The sequence below is a fragment of the Symsagittifera roscoffensis genome, chromosome 1 (genome assembly GCF_963678635.1).
Source record: "Symsagittifera roscoffensis chromosome 1, txSymRosc1.1, whole genome shotgun sequence".
NCBI classification, from domain to species: domain Eukaryota; kingdom Metazoa; phylum Xenacoelomorpha; order Acoela; family Convolutidae; genus Symsagittifera; species Symsagittifera roscoffensis.
Window position 1 is genome coordinate 76,434,068 of NC_087062.1, and position 22,779 is coordinate 76,456,846.

Consider the following 22,779-nt stretch of genomic DNA (forward strand, 5'->3'; position numbering starts at 1 on the left):
GATTGAGAAATAATTTACCAAATTATTTTTTGAAATTTGAAAATAAATTTAAAGGTCAACATAATTTTTCAATTACTTAACCAACAAGTAGGCCTATGTGTTGAAACTATGAAACGGGGAGTTTATGGGCTACAGTTTTACTTATATGGCTTTTTCAATGGTACGTTTTTTGTATTACTTAAGTCCTTCTATTTGTTCTCGATATTCGCGATAAGAGGAGGCACTTAGCACAGTGGTAAGGCGTTCACTTTGAAATCGTCATATCGTGTATTCGATCCCATGCCATGGCAATGATAGTGTGTTAGAACAAGCTCTCACTTGACCTCCAGCTTCAGGTCTACCACAACCTGGCCAAATTTGGCTGCAATAGTGGTATCACGTAAAAGTTCTAGACGCAAAAAAACGGCCTTGAAAAAATCTCAAACTTTCGGGAAAGAAAAGTTATTCCGAAGAAATTTGAAATGAATACCTATGTGGCTTGTTGCTATTCTTAATAAGGCCCAGAGAATTTTTTTGTGAAAATCAAATTCATTCGGCTCATGAGAAAAAAATTCATTTCTTCAAAAAGTTGGAACCCAGTTTTGTCCAAATGTTTCTTTTGGCTGAAAATCATTTCTGTTCTAACAGTTAAGTGTTTTTCGCAGCCATTACTGTCCACATTTTTCAAGTTATACAGAGAAAACATTTTTATATCACGCTCTCTGTAAACAGAATCAAGTTCACTGAAATAGTTCAGAAAGAATTAAGCTTCCTGAATTTAATTGTTCTTATAGAATTCATCAAGGCTTTACTTGGATCATTTTTTCTTCTCTCAAAACCAAATTGCTTTTTCTCATAAAATGAGCCCTAACAACCTTTATGTCAAAGCACACTTCAACCCTGAAAAGCGCCGCATGAATGACTTAATTGAATATCCCAACATCATTTTCCGAGCCATTCAGAATTAGGTTGAACAGTGTGAAACGACTCAACGCGTCCATTCGCTTTAACCCGCTTTTTAATTGGCCCAGGAGAGAAAAAACTTAGAACTAGTCTCGAAGCAGTTTCCAACAATCTACTCGAGTTTGTGGCTTGTTTCATTATACTCCAAGAAAGATTTCGGCAGTCATAGCGCTATAATATGATTAAAAAACTTAGATGCACAATTAGAGGCAAGTGTCCAACCTAGAACCATGCTAGCCCCCACAAAAATCCGAGACTAGGAAAACCAACAAAAAGTATTTGCATCCAAATCAACTCAACGAAATCTCATGACGGAGTCAGTCATCAGTCGCTTGTACTTTTCCAACACGAGCAAATTATTTTATCATTAGTAGATTAATTTAGTCAATTTTTCAATCAATCTGAATGCAGCAAAATTCAAATTAAGAAAAAAAAGCTGGATCTTTTTTACTGCTTTTCTATAGGGGTGGCAAATCTTCAGTAGATACCGTAACGAGGGAATCGTTGAGTAAATCCGAAATCAGTGAGAAAGTATCAATACAAAGTAACATTGGCGTAACAGGGGTGTAAAATTGATGTTGTAGACGAACATTCTACAAAGAAAGTCAAAACCATTCCTTTGAGGATATGGAAAAAAAACAAATGCGAAAAAAGGATCTACAGAAAAGGAGAGAAAAAGAACATGGAGGAAACAGCTGTAAAACCTCTGATAGACACCGTCAAACATGATAGCTTTCTTTTTTAAATGATCTGTGGTGAAGAGATAGTAGTCAAAAAGGAAAACATTTTTGCTGCAATGAGTTAGTCTTGACTTTCAAACCGTCAATTCAATTTGGAAAGTTTTTTTCATTCTTCTTCGTTTTCCGAAAAACGAATCAAAATTCCAACTCTTTTTCTATTTTTGAAAATAAGAACGTGGACGTGTTGAGGTTTTTGAGTTTATAATTCATGATTTGAAAAAGACCTTACAGCAGCTGATGAGCTATTTTTACGAGATTAGACGAATCATGGCTTGCTTGCCAAAATTACTCACACTGACAGAAATGATTTAAGATCGGTTCTAATATGAAAAAGTTTCAGATGAAATGAAGAAGAATTGCATCAAGTTTAAATTAATTAAAATTCATCTTATTTACAAGCAGAAAAAGTTATGTTGATCTCATTTCAAAAGGGAAAAATCCATTTTGATCGCTTCTCAATCGGTTTAGGTTAATCTCATATTAAAAACAGAAAAAATGGATATGAGGAGTCGATTTAAAATCGGATCAAAACCATCTTTTTCTGTCTCTGTTCAGATATTTTTCAAAATTTTTATTGACTTAAATTGAAGAACACTGAAAGTAATCCATCGTTTTCACACTTAATTTTTATCCTTGCAATAAGCAAGGGTAATGCAACTGGATACTAGACTTTTTTCCCCAAGAAAAACTTTAATCACAGGGCTCCTGGTGGTACCTTGGTTCATAATGGCTGCAAATTTCTCACTGTCTCTTGCACGCTTAGCCTTGAAGTAACGAATTCGCCTGGGAAGGCAAACGTCCTGGGCTCTACTTTGACCAGGACTTTTTTTTTCAAACAGTAAAAACTCCGGATCAAAAACATTTAGATATATTATTATCCTGCTTATATTATGTCGGCTTAGTTATTAAATCTAAAAATTGTTACGCTTGCAATTGGCAAGTGTTATCAAACTGGAATAAAGACATTTTTCCGGGTTAACAACTTGTTTAACAGAATCTCTTGTATCTTGGTTCATAATAAATTCAAACTTCTATGCTTTTCCGGCCAAATTAGCCCGGAGGTAACGAATATGCCTGGGACGTCAAAGGTCCTTAGTTCGAATCTGACCAGGACCTGTTTTTTTTTCAAACGGTAATTATTCTGTTTCAAATAAAATTGTCGGCCTTTTATTTGTCTGCGTATCTTTTTTCGGCTTAGTTGTGACATCTTGGAACCGTTTTTTCTTGCTGCGCGCAGTTTTCTGTAATATTGTTATCAGTGTTTGATTTACTCCCACAGTTTTTATTTTTACTTTCCTTGACTTCGTATTTCCTTCTTTGTTCTTTTTTGTTTCGCTAAAAAAGTTCCTCGGCCCAAAATATTTAAGCCTACTTTTAATCGGCATAAAGACCTAATTTTGGGTCGTTTCGAGTGAAAGACAGTTTTAATTCCCCTCCGCACTTATCATTTTTGTTATATGTATACCAATAGCTTTGTTGAAACTTTTTCTTTTTACGTTGTCTGATGGGGAGTATGTGGCCCGGTTTTTTCATTTTTTGTTTTCTCAAAAAGTACCCTTCTCGTATGAGTTTTTTTGGTTCCACGAACAAAACCTTTTTTGAAAAGCTCCCTGCATAAGCGGCTACGCCCAAAACTCTTAACACAAATATATGGCCCTCGGAATAGCCAAATGTTGTTTTTTTCTATCGTTTTTTAAACTTGTTGAATATTCTCGAAAACTACCCTGCCATATCTGAGATTTTGGATTCAGTTCAAAAAACAGGTTACGGGAAGCTAAAGTGTTTATGCGATTGCGCCCAAATTTTTCTGAATTCGAAAGTTACGGCATTCGGAAAATTCAAATTTTTGATTTTTTATGGCTTTTTTTGAAAGGTTTTTGCTTCTCTCGAGAACTACCCTTCCAAATCTGACATTTTGGTTTCAATCGAAATTACAGGTTGCCTGAATCCCTTCTGCATAAGCGGCTACTCACTATTCTCAGAACTTTCAATTTTTTGTTTTGTTGACCGTTTTCTGGTCTTTTCTCGCTAATTATTCAGTCAAAGCTGATATCAAATGTTTAACAGAAACAATGAGTTATTAATCGAATTTGGCTATGCTCAGTTTGTCTAAAAAATTATGATCTTAAGTTAATTCAAAGTTTTGAAACCGCGATTCCAAATGTTGTTGTAAACGAAATTTTATCGCCTTGGGAAAATTGATTTTCTCAATTTGTTTTTCTTCTCACTTATCAGGAGTATAGAACGTAGTGAAAACTCTTATGTGACTCTTGGTGATTTTTTTTGTTATTTTTTACCGAAAAAGTCTTAAAACGCCCTAACAACTAAATATATGCATTCATACATGTTAATGCATTTCTGAGTGCACTTAGGTGAAATTGCACTTTTTGAGTTCAATTGAAATTCATCTGCTGCAAGTTACGTACTTAGCACTCTCCAAGCTTGAACGTGGAAATGGCGCGAAACAGCGTGAAAGATTTCTAGTTTCGTATGTGGATTAAAAACTTAATTTTTTTGATCCGGTATTCTGAAGTTGCGTTAATATTATCGAAAAAAGCGCAAGTCGTAAATTTTTCAAAGAACTCAAATAGCTTAACGGGCATCTATTTTTTTCTTTGATAATCGAGAATTGAGTTCTTTCAACGTAGTCAGTATTTTTTCTGTTTACTTGCGTTCCTTACTTTGTTCCAACTGTGAGTTGTCTGTGTTTTAAGTAGAGAAACAACTAAAGTTTTGGACAAATTTTATCTAAGTTGCTTTTGCCCCAAGTCGTTTTTTATCGGGACCCACGAAAACTTTGAATCACCTTAATTTTTTATACATTTGGATTCTTTTAATAATTTGTTTTTTTTGTATCGCAAGTGGTGCGAAGATCTGCTTCGCTCTTTTGTTTATTCTTAGAGCAAACAAATTTCACTAATTGCTTCAAGTTTGTTGTAAAAGGAAAACATCTTTGTGGCAATGAGTTAGTCTTAACTTTCAAACCGTCATTTCAATTTGGAAATTTTTTTAAAATTCTTTTTCGTTCTCCGAAAACGAATCAAAATTCCAACTCTTTTTCTATTGTTAAAAATAAGAACCTGGACGTGCTGAGGTTTTTGAGTTTTTAATTCATGATTTTAAAAAGACCTTACAGCAGCTGATGAGCTATTTTTACGAGATTAGACGAATCATGGCTTGCTTGCCAAAATTACCCACACTGACAGAAATGATATAAGATCGGTTTGAATATGAAAAAGTTTCAGATGAAATGAAAAAGACTTGCATCAACTTTAAATTGATTGAAATTCATCTTATTTACAAGCAGAAAAAATTATATTGATCTCATTTCAAAAGGGAAAAATCCTTTTTGATCGCCTCTCAATCGGTATAGGTTAATCTCATATTAAAAACAGAAAAAATCGATATGAGGAGTCGATTCAAAATCGGATCAAAATCATCTTTTTTTCTCTCTGTTCAGTTATTTTTCAAAAATTTTATTGACTTAAGTTGAAGAACATCGAAAGTCATCCATCATTTCCACACTCATTTTTTATCCTTGCAATAAGCCAGGGTAATGCAACCGGATACTAGACTTTTATCCCCGAAAATAACTTTAATCACAGGGCTCCTGGTGGTACCTTGGTTCATAATGGTTGCAAATTTCTCACTGTCTCTTGCACGCTTAGCCTGGAAGTAACAAATTCGCCGGGGAAGGCAAACTTCGTGGATTCTACTTTGACCAGGACTTTTTTTTTCAAACAGTAAAAACTCCGGATCAAAAACATTTCGATATTTTATTATCCTGCTTATGTTTTGTCAGGCTTAGTTATTAAATCTAAAAATTGTTACGCTTGCAATTAGCATGTGTTATCAAACTGGAATAAAGACATTTTTCCGGGTTAACAACTTGTTTAACAGAATCTCTCGTATCTTGGTTCATATTAAATTCAAACTTCTATGCGTTTCCGGCCAAATTAGCCTGGAGGTAACGAATATGCCTGGGACGTTTCGTATGTGAAATAAAAACTTAACATTTTGATCCGGTGTTCTGAAGTTGCGTTAATTTTACCAAAAAAGCATAAGTCATAAAATGTTCCAAGAACTCAAATAGCTTAAAGGGCATCTATATTTTTCTTTGATAATCGAAAATTGAGATTTTTCAACGTAGTCAGTATTTTTTCTGTTTACTTGCGTTCCTTACTTTGTTCCAACTGTCAGGTGTCTGTGTTTTAAGTAGAGAAACAACTAAAGTTTTGAACAATTTTTAACTAAGTTGTTTTGCCCCTAGTTGTTGTTTATTGGGACCCACGAAAACTTTGAATCACCTTATTTTTTTTATACATTTGGATTTTTTTCAATCTTTTGGTTTTTTGTATCGCAAGTGGTGCGAAGATCTGCTTCGCTCCTCTGTTTATTCTTAGAGCAAACAGTTTTCACTAATTGCTTCAATTTTGTTAGCATTTGAAAAGTCTGACAAAGTCTAAATTTAATTTTACATTGGTTGTAATTTTACCAACTCGAATTGTTAAAAGTTTTTTTTTTTTAATTTTTCTCTTTTCGACTTAATCGCTTCGGTTTTTTTTGTATCTACTTAGTGGCACTTTATTGCGTTGTTTAATGACCGAGAAAAATCTTCGTGTGTTGTTTGTTCAGAGGGGAGGGGGACTTAACTTTTTATTATTATGATTTGAAAAAAAAATTGAAATGAAGGGCTTCTGTCGAAGGATCTACAGAAAAGGAGAGAAAAAGAACTTGGAGTAAACAGCTGTGAAACATCTGATAGACACCGTCAAACATGATAGCTTTCTTGTTTAAATGATCTGTAGTGCTCATCTGTGGTGAAGAGATAGTAGTCAAAAAGTAAAACATCTTTGCGGCAATGAGTTAGTCTTGACTTTCAAACCGTCATTTCAATTTTGAAAGTTTTTTTATTCATTTTCGTTCTCCGAAAACGAATCAAAATTCCAACTCATTTTCTTTTGTTAAAAATAATAACGTGGACGTGCTGAGGTTTTTGAGTTTATAATTCATGATTTTAAAAAGACCTTACAGCAGCTGATGAGCTATTTAACGAGATTAGACGAATCATGGCTTGCCTGTCAAAATTACCCACACTGACAGAAATGACTTAAGATCGGTTCTAGTATGAAAAAGTTTCAGATGAAATGAAAAACAAATTTGCATTAAGTTTGAATTGATTGAAATTCATCTTATTTACAAGCAGAAAAAGTTATATTGATCTCATTTAAAAAGGGAAAAATCCATTTTGATCGCCTCTCAATAGATTTAGGGTAATCTCATATTAAAAACAGAAAAAAGCGATATAAGGAGTCGATTCAAAATCGGATCAAAATCATCTTTTTTTGTCTCTGTTCAGTTATTTTTCAAAAATTTTATTGACTTAAATTGAAGAACATCGAAAGTCATCCATCTTTTCCACACTTATTTTTTATCGTTGCAATAAGCAAGGGTAATGCAACCGGATACTAGACTTTTTTCTCGAAAATAATTTTAATCACAGGGCTCCTGGTGGTACCTTGGTTCATTATGGTTGCAAATTTCTCACTGTCTCTTGCACGCTTAGCCTGGAAGTAACGAATTCGCCTGGGAAGGCAAACGTCCTGGATTCTACTTTAACCAGGACCTTTTTTTCAAATAGTAAAAACTCCGGATCAAAAACATTTCGATAAATTATTATCCTTCTTATGTTTTGTCAGGCTTAGTTATTAAATCTAAAAATTGTTACGCTTGCAATTAGCATTTGTTATCAAACTGGAATGAAGACATTTTCCCGGGTTAACAACTTGTTTAACAGAATCTCTCGTATCTTGGTTCATAATAAAATCAAACTTCTATGCGTTTCCGGCCAAATTAGCCTGGAGGTAACGAGTATTCCTGAGACATCAAAGGTCCTATGTTCGAATCTGACCAGGCCTGTTTTTTTTCAAACGGTAATTATTCTGTTTCAAGTAAAATTGTCGGCCTCTTATTTGTCTGCTTATCTGTTGTCGGCTTAGTTGTCACATCTTGAAACCATTTTTTCTTGCTACGCGCAATTTTCTGTAATATTGCTATCAGTGATTGATTTATTCCCAGTTTTTATTTTTACTTTCCTTGACTTCGTATTTCCTTCTTTGTTCTTTTTTGTTTCGCTAAAAAAGTTCCTCGGCCCAAATTATTTAAGCCTACTTTTAATCGGCATAAAGATCTAGTTTTTGGTCGTTTCGAGCAAAAGACAGTTTTAACATTCCCCTCCGCTTTTATCACTTTTGTTATATGTATACCAATAGCTTTTTTGAAATTTTTTCTTTTCATTGTCTGATGGGGAGTATGTGGCCCGGTTTTTTCATTTTTTGTTTACTCAAAAAGTGCCCCTCTCGTCGGAGTTTTTTTTGGTTCCAAAAACAAAACCTTTTTGAAAAGCTCCCTGCATAAGCGGCTACGCCCAAAATTCTTAACACATAAATATATGGCCCTCGGAATAGCCAAATGTTGGATTTTTCTACCGTTTCTTAAACTTGTTGAACATTCTCGAAAACTACCCTGCCATATCTGAGATTTTGGATTTAGTTCAAAAAACAGGTTACGGGAAGCTAAAGTGTTTATGCGATTGCGCCCAAAATTTTCTGAATCCGAAAGTTACGGCGTTCGGAAAATTCAAATTTTTGATTTTTTTACGGCTTTTTTTTGAAATTTTTCTAATTGCTTCTTTTCTGGTTACAAATTTCGAAGTCGTTTTTGATAGTTTTTGAGTGTCTCGCTGTTTTAATCCTATACTTGCTTTACCGCATGTGGTGCGAAGTTCAGCTTCGCCTCTCTGTAACAAATCATAACACAAAAATTCACTGTAAGATTTTCAGTTAATTTTTTTGTGCGGGTACCTGATCTGAAAAAAACTATAAGATAAATTATTATACAATTTTTTTTGCAGCGTAATTCATTGGCTCAAGTTGTCTGTATCAAATTTGTTTTGAAATATGAAAAAAATATATCTTTGAAAAGTTTTGCGCTGAAAATGTTGTGCTTAAGAATATCATCTGAAGAAAATTCATTTAAAACTACTGTTTATCACCCACGAAACTTTTAAATTGCATATTTTTAAACAAATTTCGAGAAAACATTAGTTTGAGACCGGAACCTTTTCACAAAATGACTGCAGATCACTGTTATCCTGACGGAAATGTTTATTGAGTATGGTATTTATCGAGCAGAAACAAACTTAGTTTATTTTGGAAACTGTTTGCTGCTACAAAAATGATCTTTTCATCCCAAATTCTTGATCAGAATTTGATGAGATTTAGCAATAAACAAAAAATCACACAATTTAATTCAAATTGATTTGTTAGACACTTCAGTCGATCCGAAATTTCCTGGATAGGTACTTTTCAATCGAATTAAAATCCCTTTTCTTAGTTTCTAAATTGTACATGGTTACTCAATTTTGATCGATTCAAAGCCGTTTTAAATAGACTTTATTTAGACCAACTCCATTGGGGTGGGTACTAATAAAATTGACAGGTCTGTAGAAAAAGCTTACTTTGATAAATGTCCTATGTCGGCAAAATAGCGAAATTTGCATGCGTCAATATTGTGAAAAGACAGTTTTGATAGGTAAATTTTGTACGTAAAGTTAAGAACTGTAATTTAGAAAGTTAGTAGGAGACAATGAAATAGCTGTCATCCAACTAGAATGAAACTTAAATCAAACTGTTAACTAATTTAATCACTATGACATTCCCTTTCTTGCGAGAGAATGAAGAACTAAACTTTAGATACTCAATGAAATGTAAAATTGCAATGGATGAAAATTAAGGAAAAGTTTTAGCTAGAATTTTGATTTACTGAGATCAACAAGGTTAAACTAAACGATTGAGTTTTCACCCATCTACGGCATGCCTGGACTTTGGAATAGTTTGTTTTTGAGTATTGTTTCATATTTTTTCCTCCTATCAATTTCTTTGCGTCTTTTCTTCTTTTTGGATGTTATCAACCATGACTCCCCCCATTTTGTTCACAGCCGTACGTTTCCTTCCCGAACGTCTCGAAGTAGTCTCAACTTGTGAACTTGCAGTTTTTTGACTGGAATATGAGACAAGCCGTTGCTTTCTCACTCGCTTCTTGTTTCCCGCCTGAGGAATATCCGTTATTTCCTTCGGTTCTGCATCGTCGCGTTCTGCCTCATTTGGATGTTCTTCCGCATTTTCGTTTTTCCGCCGGTTCGTTTTGATCTCCGCCTCTCGTGCAAGAGTGAAGTTAGTCGCCGTCTCGTAGTTGCTCGGTAGAACTGTCAACGTCTCCATTGCTGTCCCTCACTTGATGTTGCTTCCCTCCCCAATTCAATGCTCGACCCCAAATTACTTCCATGTGGTTCTCTCTCGTTCGTTCTTGTCGTCGTCTGCGTTTCTGCTTGATTTATTGTCCGTTTCGCCGCCAATGGCAAATAGTCGTCCTCGTCCGATTCCAGATTTTCCTCGTTCTCCTTGATCCGGCTTTTTTTAGTCTTTTTGCCTGCGGTATTTTGATAAGTGCCTGTGGTGCCTTTTGAACTAGCTGGTTTGTTTGTGAGGAATTTCCGTTTGAGGTTCTGCGGTGTTGACGGGACGTTAATTTTTCTATACGCTCTTTTCTTTGGAGTTATGGTCCGTTCGAATCAGCGATTTTCTAAGCACAATACCAGTACTCATTTTATTAGTATGCTCACTTTGACTTATGATATTGGATTTCAATTGTTTATACCTGTTTAGGTTGCGCTCTCCCGTCCGCTGCATTACGAACATTGGGGGCGTTGAAACCGCCAGTGCATCCGTGGTCCGATTACTGCTGGCTCGGTATCCTGGGCAATGATCAGGTCGTCTGTCAGTCGCAGTGGGTGTCGCCTGTTCTTAATGATATACGCGGTGTCCGAGCGGACTCCACAGTTTGTCCGCCGGTTGTGGCTCAAAATGCGTGTCCGGGTCTCGTTCATCTAAACAGGTGGATTTTGAGCGCAATACGTTTTCCCAATTTAGATTTCTTAATGATGGCTTTTTGGTTACATTCCTGAGGACAGTTTTAGCTTCACGCCCACGATGCGCTTCGAAAAATGTTAGTCTTAGGGTGGCGTTTTTAGCAAATCTTAAGGCAACGAGGGCCCTTTCAAGCATCCGCTCCAAGGCTTCCGATTTCTTCTCTCGCGCATACGTGAGGATTGAGTTCTTGAGATTGCCGATGGTACGTTCGACGCACCATGTTGCTCGATGACCGTTAACTGGCGAGGTGAGTATTTCAATCCCTTCTTTGTGATAGAATTTCGTACATCGTTAGACATAAAGTTCGTTCCCTAGTCCACTTGGACTTGTCGCGGAACTCCGTGCGCATTTATATATGATCTTAAGAATGATGTATGGTTGGGCGATGATGTACGCTTTTAAAAATTTTGCGATTTTTTCTGACCAATTTGAATTACACACCATAGCTGATGGCCAACGAGAGAACGTATCCACGGCCACCAGAACATACTTTTTGGATTTCTCTAAATAATTAATTGGCCCCTAAAAGTCTAATTGCACCGATTCATTCGGTTCATTGGGTTCAGGTATTTTCCTTATATCCCTTTTTGAGCACATGTTTTTCAAATTCTTACCGGCCAGTGTGCACATTCGGCAATTGCTTGCAATTGTCGCTAAGCTACCGAACATGTACGGGTACCAGATGTCCTTTGCCGCCTCGTACATATTCGACTTTCCATGATGGTAATAGTGCAATCTGTTGTTCACTGTCGTTTATAAGGTGTTGGGGATCACAAGTTTTTCATCCATCCATAGGCATCCGTCTTTAACGTGAAAGTCCTGTGTATACTGTGCATAGTATTCACTCATTGCTGTGATTTTTATATGTAACTCCGGGTCCTTGCATTTGATCATTTCGATAATACCTTGTAATTGAGGGTCTGATGGGCACTGAGATTCGATAAATCGAAGATTAAATTATTCAGGAAGAGCGTTTTGTTTGTTAATAGTTTTACAGTTTCTAGGAATTATAGACATTACAGTTTTCAGGATTAACCGGCGGATAACTTTCACCTGGATAAACTGCTGGAATTGATATGATGGTAATGCTTGTAAGGCTCCGGACTTCTGTGGTAACTCCTTGTATATTCTGATCTATCTCTTCTATGTTGTTCAAGAAGTTTTTCGCTCCATGTTTAGATTAATTTTTGAAGTGTTGAAATTTTTACACGAATATGAATGACCTATATCTAAATTAATAATTTTCCCAATTAAATTCTCATTGAACTTAGATGACGGGCCGCATATGCAATTCGTCGCTCTGTAATTGGTTCAATTTCGAACACAAGTTAATTCGTCCTCTAGCGACTGTTTTCTCTTCGATATATTACAAACGCGTTGTTTATTTGCCTTTGGAGACTCGAGTTCGCCCTTGGAGAACTTTTGCTTTTGAAAACCGAGGGCGGAGCGAATTAGACTAATTTTCGAAACCATAAGCATGCTATCATTTGTACTGACCGGTTAGCGTCCGAACTCGGATGTCTCGATAAATAATCCGCGAGGCCAATTTTAGCTCCGGGTTTGTGTTCCACTTGAAAATCAAACGGTATAAGACGATCTAACCACCGGGTTAGTCTGCTAAACATAGTCTTATTCTTTTCATTCTTCCCATTCAGCATCGATACTAAGGCCCTATGATCGTGACGATGAAGACTTTTCTCCGCAGCACATAATTTCAAATGGATTCAGCCCCCACACAACCGCAATCATTTACAACTCGTTCGTTGAATACTTTACAACATCGCTTAAGTACCGAGATGCGAAGGATATGGGCCTCCATCCATTAATTAAGTTGTTCAAGAACCGCACCAAGACCGTTATGGCTTGCGTCACAAACGATTCTTGTATGATGATGTAAATCGAAATGCCGTAGCTCGAATTTGGTAGCTACTTGCTTTTTTAGGTTATCGAACGATATTTGACACGCTTTAGTCCAGATATATTCATTTTTCCGGCATAATAGAGGGCGGGCGGGGCCGAAGATTCCGCGAGTGCTGGGAGGTTTTTATGTAGGCTATGAATAGAACCCATGAACGATTTTAATTGCGAGAGTGTTTAAGGGGCCTTTAGGGACTCGGTAGGTTCCGTTTTTCGGATCAGCGGTGTAGTTCCGGTGCAAGTTATTTTATGCCCCAACCATTCACATTATTTCCGTGCATACTGGCACTAAGTAAGTTTGAGCGACATGTTTTCGCGATCTAATTTCCGTAAAACCTTCTCGACCGCCGAGATATGTTCGATTTCAGTGCCTTTTGTGGCAACCAGGATATCATCTATGAACGCGTGTGCCTGTGGAAATTCCGATAAAATTGCATCCATTACTCTTTGGAATTCCGCCGGCATAGTCGGGAGGCTGTAAAACCCCGTACAAAATCGGTACGTTCCGGTTGATTTTCCCCCCTTTAACGAAAAGTTACATTGAACGCTTGTTTTCGGATTAAGTGGCAGCTGGCCGTATGTGTATGTGAGATCCATTGTAGAAAAATATACGTCCCCCGTTTTCCATTCACTTATCGTTTGTCCTACGGTATCCATGAGCTCTTCGATTTTGGGCATTTAATATTTTTTCTTGTGGACCTATTTAACTCCCTTGATTCTAATGCTTATTTTACTGACCCATCCTTCTTCACCGTAATTAAATTGGAGAGACAAAATATTCTTGTCTCCAACTCTCCAAAATTGCACCGTGCTGCGAGTCCATTCAAAACCGAATGGAACTGCTCCAATGATTCTCCAATATGTTACTTTCTTGCCAATAACTGGAAGTTTTCGTAGGTTTCATTTAGTTCTTGAACTCAGTTATTAGGGAATCGATGATTCTAGGGTATCGTGTTGAAGCTAGATCCAGGTGTGGTCTTCTCCTGTGTAATTCACCCTGCCCTTTTTTCCCCAGGCACAAGTAACAGTTCTATATCAATGTTTGCTCGGCCGTCAGACAATTTTTTCCATCTACCTCCTCCGGTAGGGCCGTAATTTGAGCTGTTGATAGCGTGCTGGCGTATTAAAAATTTTTCGGATTGATACTGCGTTTGGCCACCATTCCCCATTGAAATCGGTTAAACCAAAACTCCCATAGCATTGGTGGCTCGGCTAACTTAGGAGGCCAAAACGGCGTAATCCCTAGTGGGTTTTTCCCCCACTCTGACCTGTTGGCTGCGCATGTGAAAAGACATTTTCGATAGGTAAATTTTGTACGTTAAGTTAAGAACTGTAATATAGAAAGTTAGTCGGAGACAATGAAATAGCGGTCATCCAAAGGTTACAGACAACTTCGAAGGTTAAATAATAGTTAGCGCCAGACAGATAGGTTAACTAATTTGCAACAATTAGAATGAAACTGAAATCAAATTGTGAACTAATTTAATCACTATGACAATATACAAAACCTTTGGTGTACAATTTATGGACTTCGACTTTTTTGATAAACATACCTAATTAGAAAATGCCTGATAGGCAACTTTAATCTCAATACTATGTTTGTTTGCGTCAATAAGCTTGTTTCAACTCAGTTTTTTGTTTCACGATATCACCCATTAGGTTAATCTGTTAATACTCTTAACTGTTAATAAGTTCAAAGTGTTTTTAGACTTTCAACTCTTGCGGTTAGTAATGGGGAGTTTTCACGAAAAATTTGCTATAGAAAAGTACAAAACTTGTTAGAAGGATACTGGGCCAAATTCCTGAATGGTGACCAAAGTTCCTATTAATTACCCTTGCGATAGCAAAGGGTTTTGCAATCGAGTACTAGACTTTTTTTTCTCGTAAAAAACTTTGGGCACAGGGTTCATCTTCTGGATCCTGGCCTCATTCATCCACTAGACATTCTTGTTGCAACTGAGATATTTCGAGCATGTTAGCATTTCTAACATATGGCCTCATAGAATTTTTTTAATTGTTGGTTGTAATTTCACCAACTCGGTTTGTTAAAGTTTAAATTTTATCTGTTTTCTTTTACTTTTTTCAACTTATATGGTTCGGCATGTTTTACATCGGCTTAGTGGCCTAATATTGTATCGTTTGATATGCGAAAAAAAAACGTTTGTGTACGTGTGTGCGTTTTAAGGGGTTGAGCTTTTTTGTTTCGAATTTTTTTAAAAAAATTTTCGGCTTCAGGGCTTCTGCTCAGACATTTTTTTAACCGCCTGTCAAGTTCCCAGATGGTAGTTTTTACATTCTCTTGTACTAATTTGTTTATGGTTTATAAAGTAGATCTTGTTTTTTTACTTTTCTCGATTAATTTTTTCGATTAATTTTTTTCTATTTTTTCGACTTTTTTATACGCTTTTTCGATCATTTTTTTCTCGTGTTTTGAATCGCAAGTGTGTCAAAAAAAAGCAATCTTGACTCTAGACGTCTTTTGTCTATGGCCCTAGTTGTTTTTAGGGACCAAATTAACATAGTAGTATCTAATAATGGTGTGATATGCGTTGCGATATCAGTTGAAAACAAGTTGTAATTCAATAATGTATTTGTACTATTGAAATTAGGTTTTCTGATTCTTTTGTTTTGTTGTTGTACTGAGAGTTAGATCAATGTTACGAACTCTGATCTCTCGCTTAATCTCAGTGTCCTTGAGCATACCATACAGTAATGATTAAGCACCAAAGGTTAGCTGTACATACGTATATCAATACTGCTACTGCAGTAGCGGTATGACACACCCCCCTCGGTAGAAGAAATAAATTATACAACATAAGTAGGATAATTTATTTAAAAAGAGTTCAATATACTCAGCTCGAAAGAAAGTCTCTTGGATAATTGACGATTTTAGATTATGGACTTTTCAGTTTTATTCCAGCTCTATTTCCCAACTCGGGTTCCAATCGACTCCCTCGTCTAGTGTAACGTATCCGAATTTTTGCATGAACAGATGTTTTTCGAGTCGTCGCACTTTTGATTCCATTGGTTTGTCGCTTCGATTTTTGAAATCTCTCAGTTGATTTCTGTATTCTTTAAGTGCCTCCTTTAAAAGACCTCCCCCTGTGAGGTTTTCTGATATTTCTTTAATTGAATGCTTTATCGGATCTCCGTATCGTTTAGGTTCTTTGTTTTTCGTTTGTCTGGAGCTTCGTCTAATACCTGACTCTTCCGTACTTGATTCGTCCGAAAATCCTTGTGGTGGTTCGAAATTTGTGTCCATTTCCGAACTTTGTTGTGGATTTCCTCGAACTTCGTCCGCAACTCGCTGTACTCCTCTTTTTAACAATTGGTCCGCGTACTTCTCCCATTCGGACGGTGCTAAATTGCGATTGCGAAATGTGTCGACTATGTCTTCTAAAGGAGTGTGAGAGTCAATGCATTTCAATTTCGGCCGCTGTTTTGCTTTTGGCGTAGAACTGGACTGAATTTTGGTGTCTATTCTTTCCGGCTTAGATGTCGATTGCTCCTGTTCCGGGTGGACTGCAGTCGCGGTTTGGCTTGTCCCCTGTTGCTTCTTGTTGCAACTGAGATATTTCGAGCATGTTAGCATTTCTAACATATGGCCTCATAGAATTTTTTTAAATGTTGGTTGTAATTTCACCAACTCGGTTTGTTAAAGTTTAAATTTTATCTGTTTTCTTTTACTTTTTTCAACTTATATGGTTCGGCATGTTTTACATCGGCTTAGTGGCCTAATATTGTATCGTTTGATATGCGAAAAAAAACTTTTGTGTACGTGTGTGCGTTTTAAGGGGGTGAGCTTTTTTGTTTCGAATTTTTTTAAAAAATTTTCGGCTTCAGGGCTTCTGCTCAGACATTTTTTTAACCGCCTGTCAAGTTCCCAGATGGTAGTTTTTACATTCTCTTGTACTAACCTGTTTATGGTTTATAAAGTAGATCTTGTTTTTTTACTTTTCTCGATTAATTTTTTCGATTAATTGTTTTCTATTTTTTCGACTTTTTTATACGCTTTTTCGATCATTTTTTTTCTCGTGTTTTGAATCGCAAGTGTGTCAAAAAAAAGCAATCTTGACTCCAGACGTCTTTTTGTTTGTGGCCCTAGTTGTTTTAGAGACCAAATTACCATAGTAGTATCTAATAATGGTGTGATATGCGTTGCGATATCAGTTGAAAACAAGTTGTAATTCAATAATGTATTTGTACTATTGAATTTAGGTTTTCTTATTCTTTTGTTTTGTTGTTGTACTGAGAGTTAGATCAATGTTACGAACTCTGATCTCTCGCTTAATCTCAGTGTCATCACTCACGATGACCTTGAGCATACCATACAGTAATGATTAAGCACCAAAGGTTAGCTGTACATACTTATATAAATACTGCTACTGCAGTAGCGGTATGACACACCCCCCTCGGTGGAAGAAATAAATTATACAATATAAGTAGGATAATTTATTGAAAAAGAGTTCAATATACTCAGTTCGAAAGAAAGTTTCTTGGATAATTGACGATTTTAGATTATGGACTTTTCAGTTTTCTTCCAGCTCTATTTCCCAACTCGGGTTCCAATCGACTCCCTCGTCTAGTGTAGCGTATCCGAATTTTCGCATGAACAGATGTCTTTCGAGTCGTCGCACTTTTGACTCCATTGGTTTGTCGCTTCGATTTTTGAAATCTCTCAGTTGATTTCTGTATTCTTTAAGTGCCTCCTTTAAAAGACCTCCCCCTGTGAGGTTTTCTGATATTTCTTTAATTGAATGCTTTATCGGATCTCCGTATCGTTTAGGTTCTTTGTTTTTCGTTTGTCTGGAGCTTCGTCTAATACCTGACTCTTCCGTACTTGATTCGTCCGAAAATCCTTGTGGTGGTTCGAAATTTGTGTCCATTTCCGAACTTTGTTGTGGATTTCCTCGAATTTCGTCCGCAACTCGCTGTACTCCTCTTTTTAACAATTGGTCCGCGTACTTCTCCCATTCGGACGGTGCTAAATTGCGATTGTGAAATGTGTCGACTATGTCTTCTAAAGGAGTGTGAGAGTCAATGCATTTCAATTTCGGCCGCTGTTTTGCTTTTGGCGTAGAACTGGACTGAATTTTGGTGTCTATTCTTTCCGGCTTAGATGTCGATTGCTCCTGTTCCGTGTCCGCTTTTCCTTAGTGGGTCCTTTCGGAGTATTGTCTTGGGTGGTGATTTACATTGATTTTCTACTTTGTCCTCCACAAATCCTTTCTCCCAAGAGTAGATCATTTCATTTCGAAGGTCGGGATTGAGTAGCCCTGTCTCGTCCACCAATTTCCTGATATCGTTTTTAGCCGCGTCCCTTCTTTCGTTGTTCCAACGGGCGTTCGCCTCCAATAATTCCTTTAGAGCTTTGGCTTCTTTGTCTCTGTCCGATGTTAACTGCTGATTGTGCAGTGGGCTTGTATCCCTGCTAAGTTGTCCCTTGCGCACTATTTTGAGATTCTCTCTCGACTGGTCAATTCTTCGTTTCAGTTGGGAAGCCGTCAGTGCTGAGCGTTCCAAGTGTTGTTTGTCTAAATAATCAGAATTATTTAAAAACCTATCCCTCACAATTTTAAATTCTGTTTTTGGTAGTCTGCCGAAATGTGCTTGAAACGGGGATACTTGAATTGTTTTCTGCTTGTTCCACCGTAAATCTCTCATTATAGTGCTGAAACATAATTTGATTGATTTATTATTTTCTTCGAGCATCATCACTCCCAGTCTTCTTTTTATAGTTTGGATTGTACGTTCGACCAAACCACAACCTCTGTGGTCCCCCACCGGACAAAATTTTTGCTCGATATTGAATTCCGAACAGAATTTTTTTTAGCGTTTTCCCCTTAAAGCCTGAAATTGGTCCGAACGAATTGATTCAGGGACTCCATGTGTGTCGATATATGATCTCAAGAATTTTACTGTGCACTTTCCCTTTGTGGATTTCGTAACCTTCACTGATGGAAATTTTGAGAATCGATCTATAGCTACTAAAAGGTAGATTTTTTTTCCTTTTTGATTTTCTATAGGCCCCGCGTAGTCTAATTGTACCTCCTGTCCCGGCTGCGTGAGCAGTGGCAGTGGTTTTGACGAATTTTTCGAAATAAGGTATTTTACATTCTTACCATATCTGGTACAGCTACGGCACTCCTCTGCCAAATTCACGATGTCCTTATTCATATGAGGCCACCACAGATATTGCGCTGCTCCCAACATAGCCTCCTGGCCTGAATGCCCTCGATGTATTCGTTTCAGGACAGCTTGTCTTAGTTGTACTGGAACTGCTAGCCGGTTATTCACCAAGATGCAGTCGTCCTAAACTGCCATCTGTGACCACAACGGATTTGTATAAGGTCCGATCAATTCAAATCCTTGTTTGTCCCCTCTTTCGATCACTCGTCTGAGGCGGTCCATCCACGTGTCTTCTGTGGTCAATTCTGCTAGTAAACTTTTGTCGAAAAGTTTTGCTAGATTGTCCAAGGTCTCTACTTGTTGCTGCTTTTGCAGTTTCGTTTTTCCTAGTCCCTTTGGTGGTTCTATTGAGCACACTTCCTCTTCACTCTCCGCCTCTTCCGTGGTTGTCAGGTCCCTCTCTATTACTTGCACCTCACTGAGTTTCCGTTCCGCCGATGCGATCGGTTTAGTCACTGCTGAACTTGATTCGTGTTCCGAGCTGTCCCTGACTTCTTGAGTGTGTGCCACCAGTTCTCTATTTTCCTGAACATTTTCTTCTCCGCCTATTAGCTGCCAGAATGAGAGTAGTCTTTGATCCGCTTCTCTTTGTTGATCCGGTTCCAGCTGCCATTTCACCCGTGATGCATGACGTGTTTCACTGTCGGAGCTATCCCTGTTTTTCCGGCCCCCTCGAATTATTTTTCTTGTACGCTGAACTGTCTCTGTGATCTCCTCCTCTTCCGAAAGTTCATTTGTGTTGGATAGTGAGCGGTTCCACTTTGGGTCCATTAGACTCTCTTCGCGCTCCTCCTTCCGCCATTCTTGTGGTGAGCTCGACCACCAGTCGTATGATCTGTTTCCGTTTCCTGACATCTCGATCCTTGAGTCAGTTTTTTTTTTTAAATTTCCGGTACTGGTTGTTTTATGATTTTGAATTTATTTAAGACTGACTGTTTGTTGGGTTGATTTGACGAAAAAGTGATTTGCTTATGTTGAACTGTTGTGTTTTGCTGTTTTTGCAGTCGTGAAAACTGTTTTTTCTCGTTCCGGTCGAGCTTTGTTCGGTTTTGACCGTTTTGGTTGCTATAGCAACCATTACTTGATGACTGTTTCTTAGCATTCCTTCTAGAACATTCTAGAACGTTTTCGTTCCGGTTGAGCGACCCAATTTCTTTAAGCCTACTGTTCCAGCAGTCGAACGCTTCATAAAAGGAGTTTATTGTCGCTACTACAAACTTTTTGTCTAATTCTAATTCCGGCCAGGGATCATTGAAGGGATCCTGCGATAAATAATCAACTATGCCCATGTCCCTCCCTGGAATGTGAACTATTTTGAACTGATATGGCAGTAACCGGTCAACCCACCGGGTTAAACGTGATTGGTAGGTCTTGTTCGATTTGTTGCCATCCAATGCTGTTGTAAGCGCTTTATGGTCAGTTGCAATGATAAATGTTGTCCCCAGGAGGTAGTGTTTATATCTATCTACTGCCCAAACAACTGCCAATAACTCCAATTCATTTGTTGAATATTTTTTTTCTTGGGCATTTAGGTATCGGGATGCGAATGAAATTGGGACCCACAGGCCTTTATCATTTTGTTGTTCTAAAGTAGCCCCTAACCCATCATGGCTAGCATCGCATTTAACTCGTGTTTCTCGAGTTGCATCGTAATAATGTACTTTTGTTATACTTGCCACAGCTTCTTTTATATCATTAAACACTACGGTGTGTTCCTCCCCCCACTCAAATTTTTTCACCGGGAGTTTCATGATTTTTAACTTTTTCTTTTGATTCTCTTCTTTCAGAAGTGGTCTTAATTTTTCAGTCAGACTTGCTGCTTTATGTATAAATTTAGCTAATTAATTTATGCTTCCCAGGAATGACCTTAGCTGTTTAAGCGATTTCGGCGGGTTCAAATTCACTACTGCTTCCGTTTTAGTGATTTTTGGTCTAACTCCTGCCTCTGAGAGATGATGACCCAACCAATTCACTTCTTGTTTGAAAAAGTCGCATTTTGATAGTTTCAATGCCAAATTTTCCGCATCCAATTTTTTTAATACTGTTTCTACCAAGTTTGCATGTTCAATTTCACTTCCCTTTGACACAATAAGTATGTCATCCAGAAAACAGAACGTGTTTTTAGCGTGGTTGATGGTTCTGTCCATAGCCTTTTGAAATTCAGCTGGCATATCTGCTAAACCGTAGAACCCTGTCAAGAATCTGTAGGTTCCAGTTGCTTTTCCACCAACAATGTTGAAGTTGCATTGTCTAGCTGTATCTGCAGCCAATTTTAATTGACTGTACGCATATTTCAAATCTAACACCGAAAAATATAGCGTACCCTTTTTGTTTTCAGTTACAATCTGGCTTACCCCATCAATGAGTTCATCTACATTTGGCATTTGGTATTTGTTTTTGAACAATTGTCTATTGATTGGTTTTGCATCCATTGCCAATTTTATTGAGTCGTCCTTCTTTACTGTTATCACAATCGGAGCGATAGAGCAATCACTTGTACATTTCTCAAGTTTTGTTATATGACCTTCTGTCAACAACTTCTCGATTTCTTTTTCGACTTTATCTTGTATGTGAATTGGGATTCTTCTCCCCTTTTCTTGGATTGGACATAATGGATATTTAAATTTTGAACTGACAATGTGATTTTTCGAAATGCCTTGTCTTTCAAATAGGTTTTTAAATTGAGTGAAAATTTTTTCTTTCCAACCTTCTGACTGCTCGCACATGAGCACGTCAAACCTGGTGAGTTCCTTGGGCGCTGGTTTTTGTGTAGTCACTATTCCCACTTGTCCTTGCAAATCTAGTCCCATGATACATCTAGTTTTTCGTTCTGATACCAGAAAGGTGGCGCCCTTTACTTCCCAGCCCGCTGACCTCAGATTGGTTTTTAGGGCTCCCAGTATACTGATCGGTTGTTTGTTTTAGTCCAAGAATTTGGTTTGTATATTCAGTTTATCGGACGGTATGAATCTTACTTTGTTTGATTTTTCCATAATTTCCTTTGTTGTCGCCTAGTTGAGAAATGAAACTGGACTTCCAGTGTCCACTGTTAATTGAATTATCTGGTTATCTATTCGTACCATGGCCTTTAGTGATTTTACACGATTCAATGTTGGATCGCGGATCGAATCTATTTTCTGAACTCGCACCATTTTTCCGTTTGGTTTGTCCCTCATTTCGTTGATTCGGTCTTTCACATATTTTGAAACTCTCTCGTTTTCCGGTTGATAGGTTTGTATCGACATAACCTCAAATTCGCTACATGACCCAACACCTTCACTTATCTGATCGCATTCCTCTACCGATCCTTCCGAGTCTTCCGCAACTTCACTTACTTGTTGAGATCTGCACATTTTAGCGAAATTATTGGGTTTGCCACAGTGTTTACAGGTTTTCCCCATCGCTGGACAATTTTTTAGGTGTCCCTGTTCAAACGTCCTTCCACATCTATTAAATGGTTTTGTTTTCGTGTTTTGATTCTTGTTATTGTTTTGTCTTTTATTCGATTCCCTTCTATTTGAAGTTTTGGTTGTCCCCGCCAAATTTTTAACTGCCATTACAGGTTCTTGTTTTATTCTCACACCCGAGATGTAATTGCTACTTGATCCCCCTGTAGCCGCAGCATTAGTCTTTTGAAACGCCATTGTGGTTAACTTGCTATGTTCGAATTTTATAGCCTTTTTCAGAACCTCCTCCGGGTCTAGAGTCTCGAATGTCAACGTGTCCTGCAAGGTCATGTTTTTCATTTTTGAAATGAACAGGTCTCGGACTATTTCATTTTCCAATGCTCCCAGTTCTGATCGGGCTGCCTGTGCAGTTAGCGCTGCGTGAAATGATTCCAGAGATTCTCCCGATTCTTGCATTCTCGTAAATAACTTGTATCTTTCGTATGTTACACATTTTACCTTTTGAAACGAGACTTCTGCCAAATCTGTTATTTCCCTGAACGTCATTTTCGATATTTCAGCATGCGGGTTCTTTTGTAGGAATCTTTTCTTTCC

The 22,779-nt window shown here is 37.5% G+C and overlaps 1 protein-coding gene across 1 annotated transcript in view; it reads right to left on the reverse strand.

The window, feature by feature from the left end:
- Nucleotides 1-22,779, reverse strand: part of LOC134849100 (protein FAM227B-like) — a 147,703-nt gene that overhangs the window by 109,483 nt on the left and 15,441 nt on the right. The window lies entirely within an intron of this gene.